Source organism: Hibiscus syriacus, unplaced genomic scaffold (assembly GCF_006381635.1).
Source record: "Hibiscus syriacus cultivar Baekdansim isolate YM2019G1 unplaced genomic scaffold, ASM638163v2 tig00113726_pilon, whole genome shotgun sequence".
In the NCBI taxonomy this organism is placed as follows: domain Eukaryota; kingdom Viridiplantae; phylum Streptophyta; class Magnoliopsida; order Malvales; family Malvaceae; genus Hibiscus; species Hibiscus syriacus.
In genome coordinates, this window is record NW_024063472.1 from 769,240 (window position 1) to 784,728 (window position 15,489).

Here is a 15,489-nt window from a genome sequence, read left to right on the forward strand (position 1 = left end):
GTAGAGCAAGGGACAAACTCAGATTACACCCTTGATCAGGATGAAGTTTTATGCTTCAAAGGTCGGTATTGTGCCTAATGATGCTGAGTTGAGGCAGACTATCCTTACTGAGGCTCATAGTAGTCCATATGCTATGCACCCTGGTGGAGATAAGATGTACCGGAATTTGAGAGAGGTATCATTGGGTCGGCATGAAGAAGGACATTTCGAATTTGTGGCTAGGTGTTTGACTTGTCAGCAAGTTAAGGCAGAACATCAACATCCATCAGGTTTGTTACAACCTATCAAGATTCCGAAATGGAAATGGGAGCGTATTACTATGGATTTTGTTACTGGTTTACCTATGACTCCTTCGAAAAAATATTTTTTGGGTGATTGTTGACAGACTTTCAAAGTCAGCTCACTTCATTCATGTGCGGGTAATTATTTGGACAAGATGGCGAGATTGTATTTCAGAGATTATCTGATTACATGGTGTTCCATTGTCTATTATTTCTGATCGAGATCCGAGATTTACTTCGAGATTTTGGAAGGCGCTACATACGAAAATTATATGAATTGAGAGAATCATATTTTTAATAGTTATTTAATATGAAATATATACCTAATATCTAACATGTAGAAACATTTTCAATTGAATAACAAATCAATAAATTAATCTGATTTAGATGATCAACTACCTACCCAAGTTCAAAAGCTCTCTCAATAGTCGAGAGGATCCCAATAAAAACATTGGCCCCAAAAAATAAGTTTAGATAAAAAAGAAAGTTTTAAATAAGTTGAATTCGGCTTGAGTTTAGTTTGATCTGATATGTTTTTAATTACCTATTTATATGTATACAATATTTAATTGAATTGGCGACTCAAGTGCCAACTCGAGATATAAATTTATAAGAATATTATTTTTTTAAAAAAATAATAATTAATATTGTTATAAATATTCTATTGAAATTGTTTTGGACAATTTATACCTATGGAGAGGAAAAAAATTTACTTAAATAAAAAGAAATGAATGACATAAAGATTAAGCATATTATGATTTATAAACAACCATGTTTATTGGTGATATTGGTGACATACATGTACCTTATTCAAATTGATTCATAAATACTTTCAATGAAGTTAAGTGTTAATCTTGGTCTTCTTAATATTTTCATTTCTATTATTAATCTCAATAGACTATTTTACTCATTAATGATCATAAATTATGTAAAATTAAAATTTTATACAATGTAATTCGATTCTATCCTACGACTTTGTAGTAATGAAGCCAGATCCAATGGTTGTGGCTACAAAACTATTGGAACGAACACAGTACAAAGATACGGGGAAGCAATTCAATGTGATTGCGGCTTCGTGATCCAGTTTATGATCCACGATTGGATGGATCACATGGAGAACACCAACCAGCAGGTTAAACCATAATCATATATAATTACTTGGATTTTAACATGAATATATAATATATATATAATATATATAATTACATTGGTTTTTGGACAATTTTGCAGGCTGAGTTGATTGCACCTAAACAAGTAGCAAACAAATGTCCTCTCAGGTCCTTCAAGTTTTATCCCACACAGCAGTTTCCAACTGGTTTCTACGATATCAAAACCGGCGCCAAGAACATCGTACACCTTGGTGGTAATAATCTTTATTATCATTATGGATGAAAATGGATACAGCAAGTTTAGATATCCTTGGTGGTAATAGTAATTATGCATGCATGATTTTCATAATGAAAAGAGTGATTTTTGTAGGGATGGAAGTGTAATATATGGCAGCAATAAGGAGAGGTTACAAAAGGTAAGAACATTCAGAGATGGGAAGTTAAAGATTTCAGAGGACGGCTTACTCCAACACGATGAAGATGGGATCTCCATATCAGGAGACATTCGAAATAGCTGGGCCGGCGTCTCGGCATTGCAGGCTCTTTTCATTAAAGAACAATGCTGTTTGTGATGCTCTTAAGGTATTCTTTTAGATTCCATTTTCACAGGATATATAGCTTATATTAAGAATTATACTAAATTATTCTTAGAAACATAATTTTAGAAGGAACACCCTGATTTGAATGATGAAGAGTTGTACCGACACGCGAGGCTTGTAACTTCTGCTGTGATTGCAAAGATCCATACCATTGATTGGACAGTGGAGCTTCTCAAAAATGATATGTTGCTTGCTGCAATGCTTGCTAACTGGTAAATCCTTTAAAGTGGTAAAATTTTAGTGACCTCTATTGTTGGGATTTGACCTCTATAAAACTTGTCACAGGTATGGGTTATTGGGAAAGAAATTCAAGGACACATTTGGGCACGTTGGGGATGCCTCCTTGGGAGGTTTAGTTGGTCTAAGAAAGCCTGTTAATCATGGTGTTCCTTACTCTTTGACTGAGGAATTTACCAGCGTCTATCGGATGCACCAGCTTTTACCTGACTCCTTCTCAGAAACACCAATGTCGCTCCTGGACCTAACAAATCTCCACCATTGCTCAAGGAGTAAGCTTACAAGACATTGTTTTCTGATATGATAGGTCATTAAGGAGAAAACTATGGCTCCATACTAAATATTTATTTTGTAATCGGCAAATGCAGGGTTCCTATGCCTGATCTGATTGGCCATAAAGGAGAAAAAACTTTTCACAAATTGGATTCATCAGGCAATTTGTTTCAATGGGCCATCAAGCTTGTGGTGGATTGGAGCTTTGGAACTATCATGCCTGGCTTCGAGACTTGTACCATGATGTTGATGGCAAAGACAGGCCTGACCATGTAGATTTGGCAGCTCTTGAAAGTAAAAAAAACCCGTCTTGAACTGGAAATCTATAATCCATGAATTCATTAAGCAAACACGTGAAAATTTAATCCAATTTTATATCAATGATGCAGTTTACAGAGACAGGGAGAGGAAAGTTGCAAGGTATGGAAATAAAACACTCACACAAACAACTTTTATTGAAACTCAAACAAATATTACAGAGCACTCTCACTCAAAAACAAGAACTACAACTCACTTATAAGATTTTGCTTCTTCACTTAGAAGCTCTTAATTTTTTTGATGCTTAAAACTAAAATGGGAAGGGGTATTTATACTACTCAAGAACAATCCTACACCACACAAATAAACTAATTTAAACCATTACAAATTCAACAAATATCTAACTCTCACCTAACTAAATTGATGTAAGCAATGACATCATTACTTAAATGATGTAAGCAATGACATCTTAATTAAATGATAAGTACATCAATTTAGTTTGGGTTTGGGTTTAGGCTCTCAATGGATCAAGTTATGATCCAACACCCACCCTTAAACTTGATCTCGTGACCCCTAGTAGGTTCTTTAATCTTAAGAAGTCTTCGCTGTCAGTGGCTTGGTAAAAATATCAGCAACTTGATCTTGTGACTTCACGTATTCAACTTCATCTTTTCTTGCAACACTCCCTTATATAGTGGTAGCGAATATCAATGTGCTTGCTTCGATCATGGAATACTGGATTCTTCGCTAAGGCAATGGCTGACTTGTTGTCGACATAACCTTGGTAGGCTCTTCTTGTATCAAACCTATCTCCTTCAGATTTCTAAGCCAAATTGTATGACGTATGAGGTAGCAGAAACATATTCTGATTCACAAGTGGATAATGTGGCAATCGGTTGTTCTTTGACATCCATGTGAATGCAATATCTCCATGAAAAATACGAATCTAGTAGTGCTCGTTCGATTATCTATGTCTCCACCCCAATCACTGTCGCTATATCCAACAAGCTTGTAATCATTAGAAACTGAATAGAACAAGCCAAAGTCAATTGTACCTTTCAGATAGCGAAGAATTCTCTTTGCGGCTTTAAAATGGGTGGTTGTTGGAGATTCCATGCAGCGACTAACCAATCCAACTGCGTGAAGAATATCGGGTCGTGCAAGTTAGATAGCGTAGACTTCCTACCAAACTTTTGAAGAATTGGATCACTTTCACCTTCTTCATGTTTGGTCATCTTGATCCCGTATTCTGCCGGTGTTGCTTACAGTTCTCCATCTTGAACTTCTTCAGTATCTCCTTTGCATAGCTTTCCTGTGAAATGAAAATTCCATCATTTTGTTACTTAACTTCAATGCCAAGGTAGTACGCCATGAGCCCATGTCTATCATCTCGAATTCTTTCATCATCACATCCTTGAATTCATTAAACATGCTTGGGTTGCTTCCAGTGAAGATCAAATCATCCGTAGAGGCACACGATCAAAATATCTTCATCTTTGATCTTGATATAGAGCATGCTCGTAGGGACATTTGTTGAAGCCATTCTCTTGGAAGTACTTGTCGATTTGGCTATTCCATGCCCTTGGTGCTTGTTTTAGCCCGTAAAGAGCCTTCTTCAACTTCAACACCTTGTCTTCGTGCCCTTGACTTCATAGCCTGATGGTTGCTAATGTAAACTTCCTCTTCAAGAACTCCATTTAGGAAGGCAGACTTTACATCCATCTGTTGTATCTTCCACTTGTTTTGAGCTGCCAGAAATGATTAGTCTGATAGTCTCCAATCGAGCAACAGGAGCAAATACCTCATCATAGTCAATTCCAGCCTTTTGACTATAGCCTTTAGCAACTAGCCTCGCCTTGTGCCTTTCAATCTCCTTGGCGTTTTGCTTTGTTTTGTACACCCATTTGACACCTATCGCCTTATGTCCCTTAGGAAGTGAGGTAATTTCCCATGTCATTCTCTCGATGGCCTTGATTCTTCATCCATCATATCTCTCCATTTCTTTTCTTGTACAGCTTCTTGAAAGCTCACTGGTTCACAATCGACAAAAAGAAAAAATAATGTAAGATTATCTTGTCGTTCAGTTACCTCATAGAGATCTCTAAGGCTTCTGTGCGTTGCACAACTCTTTCACTTTGACTCCACTTGACGATGACGAAGGTGATGAGTCTCTTGAGTGGTTGATTTGGTGAAGTGGGGGAGTTGCAAACTCTTGTTGAGATTCATCTAGTTGTTCCCTCATTGTCTGCTCATCTTCTTCAAACTGAGGAAAGAAATTGAAGTCATCTGTATGAGAGTTAAAATCCATTCTCCTTCTTCGTTGAAGACCACATCTCGACTAATCACAAACTTCTTATTGTTTGGATTGTACAACTTGTAGCCTTCGAATTAGCATAGCCGATGAAGATAAAACTCTTGCTTTATCATCAAGCTTCTTCTCTCGTCTGGTACATGAACATGGGCTATACTTCCAAAGGTTCTCAAATGGGAAATGTCAGGCTTTCTTCCACTCCATACTTCTTGCGGTCTTCCCCATACACTTCTTGTTGGAGATCGGTTTGTCAAGTAGACTGCACACGTACTGCCTCCGCCCAAAATTCCTTAGGTAGTTCTTGCTTTTGAGCATGCTTCGTGCCATGTCGGGATTGTTCTGTTCTTTTTTTCTGCACCCATTTACTGGGGGGATCTAGGAACTGTCATTGGTCGACGAATTCCATTTGCTTCACAGAACTCTTGCAACTCCCTGGAAGTAAATTCACCTCGATCAGATCTCATGGCTTTGATCTTTCTACCGCTTCTCTCTCCACTGCTGCTTTGAACTTATTGAAGACTTCAAAAACTGACTTCTGTTTCAAGAAATACCTAGGTTTTCTTGAAAAAATCAATGAAGAGAAGAAAATAGTTACTTACCGAGAGAGCTCGGCTTGATCGGTCCACACATCGGTATGGATGAGCTAGAGTGGCTTCTTGGCTCTTGTCTCTGACTCTTTGGAAAGCTTTCCTGAATGTTTCCCGACTAGACACCCTTCACAGATCTGGTCAGGATGGTGATGTTAGTAGTCCTTTCACCATCTCCTTCTTAGATAACAGCTCTAGACCTCCAGATGCCCAAATCAAAGATGCCAAAGCCATGATGCATCTTTGTAGCAAGCTTTCAGGCACTTTGCAACATCATTTTGTATGTTGATCAAGAACATTCTATTCTTTGACATCGACACTTAGCAATGAAGTTATTCTTATCATCTTTTATAGAAAGATTATAATTATTCATATGAATATCATAACCTTCTCTACCAGTTGCCCTAAACTTAAAATGTTACTTTTCATATTGGGACATAGTAGACATTGAAATAAATTGATGTCTCCCATCTTTCAAATGGATAAGAATGTTACCTCTCCCTTTCACTGCTATTGTGGAATCATCTCCAAACGAAACATTTCCGCTTACTGACTCGTCTAGCTCACAAACATGTCTTTCATTCCACACATGTGATTGCTTACACCACTGTCAAGATACCAGGAATTAGCTTGGCCACCATCAGTTTCCTTTCGTGCTAGAAGAAGAGTTTCTTGCCATCTGTCTTTTCCTCCACGTAATTGGCCTCTCCTCAATTTTGTTGTTGGGAGCTCTATATTCTGAAGCATAATGCCCAAATTTTTGACAATTATAACATCGAATTTGAGATTTGTCACTTGAGTTTGGATTAATTCTTCCACGGCCTCGTGTTAGCTTTCTCCTTTCTCATAGTTGTTGTTGGAATTGTTATGTTGTAATTCCAGCCTCATCCACGACCTCGACTTCCACCTCGTCCGTGGCCTCTACCTCTGCCTTGGCCACGTTGGTTTCTATCATTGTGCTGGCTCTCATGCATATCCTTGAGTTGTAGCTTAAGGAGTTGCTCAGTAAACTCATGCTTCTCTTATGCTTCTCTTCGTATGCTTGCAATGATCCTTGGAGCTGCTCGATCTTCATTTCTTCCAAGTCTTTAGTTTCTTCAATCGTCACGACGATGTGTTCAAATTTAGGATCCAACGAACGGAGTATCTCTCTATTATCCTCACATCTTCTAACTTTTCACCATTTCTTTTTAATTGATTAGAAACAGCTACTCCTCTTGAGAAATAATCTGAAATAGACTCAGATGCTTTCATGTGTAAGGATTCGAATTCACCTCTAATGTTTGGAGACGAACCTTCTCACTTGCTCGGATCCTTTGTAAGAGGTTTGCAGCTTCTCCCATGCTTCCTTGCTAGAGCTTGCACTTGAAATCTTTTCAAAACCATCATCATCTAATGCTTGGTAGATGAGGTAGAGAGCATTCTTCTCTTTTCTTGAATCCTTCAAAGTTGTCTTTTGATCTGGTGTAAGAGTAACAACAACATCATCTATAATCTCGTTATAGACTTTCTCTATGATATCACACATCTTGTGATCCAAGAAGTGCCTTCATTTGATACTCCAATTGTCGTAGTGTTGTTGTTGAGTGTCGGAACTTGGAATGGTGCCATACCATTTGCCATATCTCTCAATATAATGAGATTTGTAAAATTCGATTGCACGAATGAATCCGGAACGCCGAAAAAACCTTGGATCTTTCCAACTCGCTCTGATACCACTTGTTGGAAATAAACACTCACACAAACAACTTTTATTGAAACTCAAACAAATTACAAGAGCACTCTCACTCAAAACAAGAACTACAACTCACTCTTATAAGACTTTGCTTCTTCACTCACTTAGAAGCTCTTAATTTTCTTGATGCTTAAAACTAAAATGGGAAGGGGTATTTACTACTCAAGAACAATCCTACACCACACAAATAAACTAATTTAAACCATTACAAATTCAACAAATCTAACTCTCACCTAACTAAATTGATGTAAGCAATGACATCATTACTTAAATGATGTAAGCAATGACATCATTACTTAAATGATGTAAGCAATGACATCATTACTTAAATGATATAAGCAATGACATTTTTAATTAAATGATGTAAGTAATGACATCAATTTAGTTTGGGTTTGGGTTTAGGCTCCCATAATGGATCAAGTTTATGATCCAACAAGGTATAAAATGGGAAGATTTGACTGAAGACAAAGAAGTCATTGAAGTTCTGAAGGAAGTTTATGGAGATGATGTGAACAACTGAACTTAATGGGGGTCTAATGTCAGAGAAGAAGACCAAAGGTTTTGCCATAAGTGAGACAGCTTTTATTGTCTTCCTACTCATGGCATCTAGTATGTTAATTGTGTACTTGTATCCCAATATATTTCTGGGAAAAGTTGAATAACATGAATTGGATGATATGAATATTGCAGGAGGCTGGAAGCATAGGTTCTTCACAAGCGATTTCAATAGGAAACATACACAAAGAAGGGGTTTGAATGGGTGAATACAACTGAAAGCTTGAAAGATGTGTTGGATCGTCATTACCCAGAATTCCAAAGAAATGGATCAACTCAATTTCTCGGTTTGGGACTCTCCTCCAAATGCCCCCAATCCTATCCTCTATATCTTCGCTTTCCATCCTCCAATTAACTTGTCATCAGTCTATGAATTTAATTACCAATCGCAACCCGACTGTAGTTTTACAGCATGAATAATTGGTTGCTTTTCTTCCTTATGTATTGGTGTACTATTCGTCAATAAAAGTTATTTGTTCTGCTAAACATTGGCTACATTTCATTGTTTCTTAAATTTTATTTTTATTTTATTAGTCATGAATAAGGTTGCTTTCTTCCTTATGTTGGTGTACTATCGTCAATAAAAGTTAATTTGTTCTGCTAAACATTGGCTACATTTGTTTCTTAAATTTTATTTTATTAATATCAAGTTATTAAAAAAGTTTTTTTTCACATTATTTTTTTTTAAAAAAAGATTGCTTATCGCTAATTGTGTTTAGTTCGGTTGGTAATTATTAGTATAATACACTAAAGATGTAAGATTAAGCATTAGGTTCATAGTCATTGAAGTTTGAATATGATTTATTTAAAATTGAGTATAATCAAACTTAATTTATTTAAAATTTATATGTTAGCTTCATAGTCATCGGGATTTAAATTTAATTTATTTAAAATTGAGCATAATAAAACTTTGATTTTATTTATTTAAAATTGAGCATAATCAAACTTGATATAATTTTATTTTATTTATAAGAAAAATTTTCAGAAATATTGATGCATCGTATTCATTCACAGTACATAAATCAAACATGGAATACAATTATAGATTTATCAAATGCTTTTTTTCTCTATAGTAAGAAAAAAGCATTTTCGTGTATGTGTACATGTTTTCTCTCAAGTTTGTGGTGATGATATGGTGACTTTCATTCATAACAATCACTTGACTACTTTGTTTCTTTTTTGTCATCGGTATTTGGTTCTTCTCCTTCATTGTTACTAAACAAGAAACACATTTCAAGTAAGCTATTTAACAATGACTATTCAATACGCTTTCCTTCAGTGAGGTACTATCTCCTACTACTATAATCTGAAAGTCCAAAGCACTATATTATACGAATAAATCACACTAGCTTGTCTGAATTTACTGGTTAATGACTAAATAACTTGCACATAACTCATCATACTAGTGGAGCGGAAGGGTCTGGTTGATCGATATAAAAATGGAAGGGTTTGGATCACCTTACTACAAAACTATCCATAAATTAGCCCACTTTAATCCATAAAAATCTAAGGTACTTTAACCAATATGGAAGATACACAATGTGAATCTAGAGGTATCAAGTGTTTTTTCTCTTAAAAATAATAATCAAGACATGAAATTAGATGAAAATATTTTTTTTTCTAGAAATATTTCTAGAGAATTAAAATAACGATGAACCTAAAGGAGTAAAAGATAAAAAGGAGCAATTAGTTTCAGACCTGACTTCCTCTTCATAATCAATATTGATGATTTAGAATTAATTAGTGATTTTATAGCTATACTTTCTTAATAGATGAAGATTCAAAAACATATAATAAAACTATTAGTTCTATTATGCTAATTTTTGAAGAGATGTTATTAAGATGAATTAAAATTTTATTTTTTAATTGAATTAGTAAACTTGTCTAAAAGTTATAAATCTATCGGTAATAAAAAAAGGTCTTTAGAAATAAATTAAGACCAGATAGAACTATACAAAGGTACAAGACAATACTATTTGTAAAAGACTTTACTCAAACTTGGATTGACGTTTCATGCACATTCTCCCATTACTAAAGTATCCATTTGTTTTATTTTCTTTAACTTTCATCCACAATTTATTGATACATCATATGGATGTGAAAATACTTTTTGAATGATATTCATATGAGGAGATTTAAATAAAAACATCTACGATTCGTGGAATATGAGAAGAAAATAAAGTTTATACGCTAAAAAATCTTCATATGATCTCAAACAAGCTCCAAAATAATGGTAAAGATACTTCATAAAATTATCCTCAATTATGGTTTATAGTTAATGGTGCTAATGCATGTCTATATTCCAAAATATATTCCAAAATATTTAGATCTGAATGTATATATAAGTATATATATTATATATATGACTTATTGATTTTTAGTACATATTTGAAGTAATTAAAGATACTACAAATTATTACCCAATAAGTATGAAATGGTTAATTTGGGAGAAGTTGATTTAATTGTAGGGTTAAAGTAATTAAATCAAATAAGAGATACTCATTAAACCAATTAATACCCAAAATTTTGGCTAGCGATCAAAATGTAAGTTTTGAAAGTTTGGTGGCTAAGTATAAATTTGAAAGTTAGGGACAAAAAATGTAACTTTTAAAAGTTATTATTTTGGAACGTTAATGAATAATTTAATCCAAATTAACATTTTTGCGCGAAACAGAATTTTGATTCGGGAATTGTATTAAAAGTTATAAAGTAGTAAAGTCTGGTAAGAATTCGGATAATCGGATCGAACCGAAATTTCATGAAAATTTGAAGGATGATAGAAAGAGGTTGGAATTATTATTTCCATAATTTAGAACAGATAAATTTAACATGGATTAGTGGAATTAAGGCCGAATTTCCATATTTAGCCGAATTGGAAATTTTAGTGACTAAATTGCAATTTTGAATATTGCATGGACAAAGGTGAAAATTCACTCTTAATTGATCATATTTGACTTATAATTTAATGGAAGATATTTGGGTCGCATGGTTAAAATGTCAAGGACTGTAAAGGAGTAAGTTGGAATTTCTTATTAAATGAATTTAAATTCATTTAAATCTTATAAAGCCAAGTGTTATGATATAATTGTGAAAAAAATAAAGCAAAAACAATCTTCTTCTCCTTGCTCCAGCCGTGAACACCATAAATAAAGAGGTAAGAATTTTCAAGTTCATTTTTAAGCTCATTCGATTGATTTTTGGGTTAGGCTATTAATCTATTTGAAATTCTCTATCATTTGGTATAATCATTTCATGAAACTTGCTTGGATGATAAATTCATGATTAGGGTTCATAAAGAACATGTTGAATTTTATAAAATTAAAGGATGATTTTATGCTAATAGTGTTGTGGATTAATTTCCAAGCATGTGTGATGAATAAAATCATCTAGAATGCATATACCCAATTCCACCAAGCTAGGGTTTATGAGAAATTAATCGAATTTGGATTGAATTTGATGTTAGGATGATGAATTACGTGAATATGATTAAAGGTGTCATGCTTGAAATTGATTGAAAACCTAGCCCTATTACTTATGATAGGTTGACCATGGGGAATTAAATCAGGGAAAAATATACAAAAAATTTGCTATGGTCTATATTGATATTGGAATGATTCTACATGTTTTGGAAGTAAATTGGATCAATTTGGAACATGTTATAGTAAAAGACATATTTTACAAGTTTTGGAAGTTATGGGACATTGAAGTATAAATGTTTAACTATAGGTTATTGCTGGAATTTAATGTTTAAATGTTGAATTTGAAGTTAGAATATTGTTATGGATCAAATGCAGGAAATTGGAAAAAGTGGGTGGTTAATTCGAATTGTGCTGGAAGTTGGGGATGTAATGCAAGTTTTCAAATTTAAAGTATTAGATTAAGTGAAGTATTAAAATGATGGAAAATTATATTTGGATGTTTAATTTGATGTAAGAATTGTACACCCCCACCCGTACCCGACCCGAATACGAGTCCGAGATATCACATTGCTTTTTTTAAACACTTTTCCTTACAAAATAACAAAACATTTGAACTTATTTTAAGAAAACGATAATATATTAGTAAATATTCGGTATAAAATTTGAGATAAAAATATTTATGAACATATTACGATATGAACAGTACGTGAACAGTACCTACTACAGTACCCAAAATGTTAAATTTTCCATATTACAAAGAGGGTACCAATTACCTGCTACAGGGTAGCGATACACCTGCTACAGTACTGCAACAGTATTTCCGTAAAACATATGTAAGACTGGTAAAAATTTAACCATTCATTACTATACATTTACATTTACATAAATATGTTTAAAACATTACAAAAGTCTATCAGAGCATGCATACTAAACAACTCTATTAACATGCCAACACATATACATAAACGAACATACTTTGTAAAGTTCTTCTGATGATCTTCAAAGATAGTATGTTGCGTTGCTTCTTTAAGATAGATCTTCTTACTTTTCTGTACCTACGTGTAAATCACTTACACGCTAAGTCATAGACTTAGTGAGGCATATAAATATAATAGATACATTCATTCTGAATATGACATGCAATCTATCCATTCAATCATATACATGTAATTCAATATGGTAACATACACAATAATGCAATTACCTTGATAACATTTTATAAGCCATGTACATTACTGAGAACTCAAGGTATTCGAGTACATTGAGGTTGTGCAATATTGTTGTCACCACAGCTCGTATAAGTCCCACTGAGTGGCATATGAAATTTATCCCGAAGGACCTGTGAATATGTCCCAAATGACATATGAGTCTCGGAGGACCTATGAAACCCTCGACTCTTGGCATGCCAACTATACCTATAGCTCTCATATTGTAAACCATGGGCATTATTCTTGTGTTTCATATGTTCATGTGCTCATGTCATTTCTCTTGTGATCACATAGCTCATATAACTTATCATATCACATGTGCATTTGAATCTATTCACATATACCTTATGCATGTATCATAATAATTATCATGTATGCATGTTCATAACTATATACTATAAAAATCAACATAGGAATTGACTTATCACAGTCTTATTCCATTGTACTATACTTATAATAGCACTCCTTGGTCTTGCTTTTGTTGATTCAATCCTAACTCTTCGATTGTTCCGGAATAGGATTACGTTTTATATCTACATAAACATAATTTTCAAGATGGTTATCAGAAACCTAACCCTTGTAATTTGATACTAATAACTTAGACTAATTTAATGAATTAAACTTCAACTTTTCTTTTAGGGGGTATCGATACCTCCTTAGGGTATCGGTACCCTTATTATGTTTTGGAATTTTCACCCGAAAATTCATCAACTCATCACTGAATTTTCTCATACAAAATTCGTTTCATACCACCAAACTTAACTGCAACCATTTTAACTAACTTATATCATTTCAACACTTTATTATTCCAATACTTCATTCACATTCTTAAAACTAAGAATCATACCCAAATTTCAAACATGTTATTAATCAATTCTAACACTCCATATTCCTTAATTAACCTCTTGAAAAGTCAAAAATCTTATTCAAACTTCAAAAACTCATCCATGTCAAAATTCATCTAAAACCCATTTTTCAAATCTATCTCTAAACATTTATCTTGTTGTTTTAATGTCATATAAGCTTTCCTTTAGCTTATATAATATCCAAACTTCAATTTTTAAGCTAAAAATCAAAGAAACGACCAAGGTTCAGATTTTTACCGTAAGCTTGGGCGCCTCACGTTTTAGAGAAGAAGATGAAGAAGAATATGAGAGAATTGCTTTGGAAACTTATTTCCTTTCCATGGATCCCACCTGTTTCCCTTATATTATAAGGGAAATTAAAATCTTTCAGGTCAAATGACCATTTTGCCCTTTATTTCATTTCATATTTACTAACAATAATTTTTGGACTATTCAATTATTCTACCTTAATCACCAAATTCTGATTTTTTACAATTTAGTCACTAACCGTTGCTAGGGATGTTACAATCTCTCCCCTTAAGAAATTCATCCTCGAATTTTTTATTGCACGAACAAATGGGGGTATTGATGCCGCATATCCTCTTCACGTTCCCACATTACTTCTTCTACTTTGTGATTTCTCCATAGCACTTTGACCAAAGGAATAGTTTTATTCCTTAGTTGTTTCACCTCGTGAGTTAATATATGCACTGCTTCTTCTTCATAAGTCAGATTAGGTTGAATCTCAATCTTTTCTGGTGTCACAATATGGGAGGGATCAGATCGATATTTTCAAAGAATCGAAACATGGAATATATTGTGAATCTTTTCCATTTCCGGTGGCAAAGCTAATCGGTATGTTACTGGTCTCACTCTCTTTAGAATCTCATATGGTCCAATAAACCGAGGACTCAATTTTCCTTTTTGACCAAACCTCAACACCTTCTTCCATGGAGACACTTTTAAAAACACTTTATCTCTGACTTGAAACTCAATTTCTTTCTTTTTTAGATCTACATATGATTCTGTCTATCTGGAGCTTTGAGATTTTGAGAACACTGAAGCTCCTTTAATTGATGATAACCTTAACGTAGATCGATTTTTGAGAACACTGAAGCTCCCTTTAATTGATCAAATAAATCGTCAATTCGGGGGAAGGGATACTTATTCTTGATGGTCACCTTATTGAGCTGTCTATAATCAATGCAAAGACGCATAGATTCATCATTTTTTTTGACGAACAAAACCGGAGCTCCCCACGGTGAGACACTTGGTCTTATAAATCCTTTATCTAACAACTCCTTTACTGTATCTTTAACTCTTGCAATTCTTTTGGAGCTTTGTATGGATCTATGGCAATAAATGTAGTTCCAGACATTATTTCAATATGGAATTCTACCTCTCTGTATGGAGGCAAACCCGATAATTCTGCAGGAAATACATCGGGAAACTCTCTGACTATGGGAATTTCTTCAATTCTTTTCTCCTTGGTTCTAACATCTAGCACATTATCAATGAACCCTTGGCATCCCTGTAGCAGTAACTTCTTTGCCGTCATCACTGAGATTACATTTGCCAATGGATTTCACCCTTCACTAAACACCACGACTTCTACCCCTTCCGAACTTCTCAATGTTACTCTTTTCAGTCTACAATCGACATTAGCGTAATAATGATATACCATCCATCAAATTAGCAGGGAATTCAATTTCCTGAATCCGTATGGGACATCCTTGACATACAAAATTCACACAAGCACTATGCCCTAATTGATTTGTCACTATCACTTCATTATTAGTAGCTTCTAGCGGAATGTTCAGTTCTCTCACTAACTTGCTACTAATGTATGAGTATGTAGACCCCGGATCAATCAATACCATAACATGTTTATCAAACAGTAAAAAGGTACTTGTATTATCTCTGCATCATCCTGGTCCTCATTGGTTTTGAGATTATACACCCGAGCAGTAGAGAAAACTTCCAGCTGAGTAGAGGATTGAGGTTGAGTTCTACCTCATCCTCTATCTCGTACCCTCTAGGACATTAAAGCAGATCTCTCTGGTGGAACAGAC

The 15,489-nt window shown here is 34.3% G+C and overlaps 1 pseudogene; it reads left to right on the forward strand.

Moving 5' to 3' along the window:
* Window positions 1-1,264: 1,264 nt before the first annotated feature.
* LOC120187809 lies at window positions 1,265-8,361 on the forward strand (annotated as a pseudogene).
* Window positions 8,362-15,489: the final 7,128 nt, after the last annotated feature.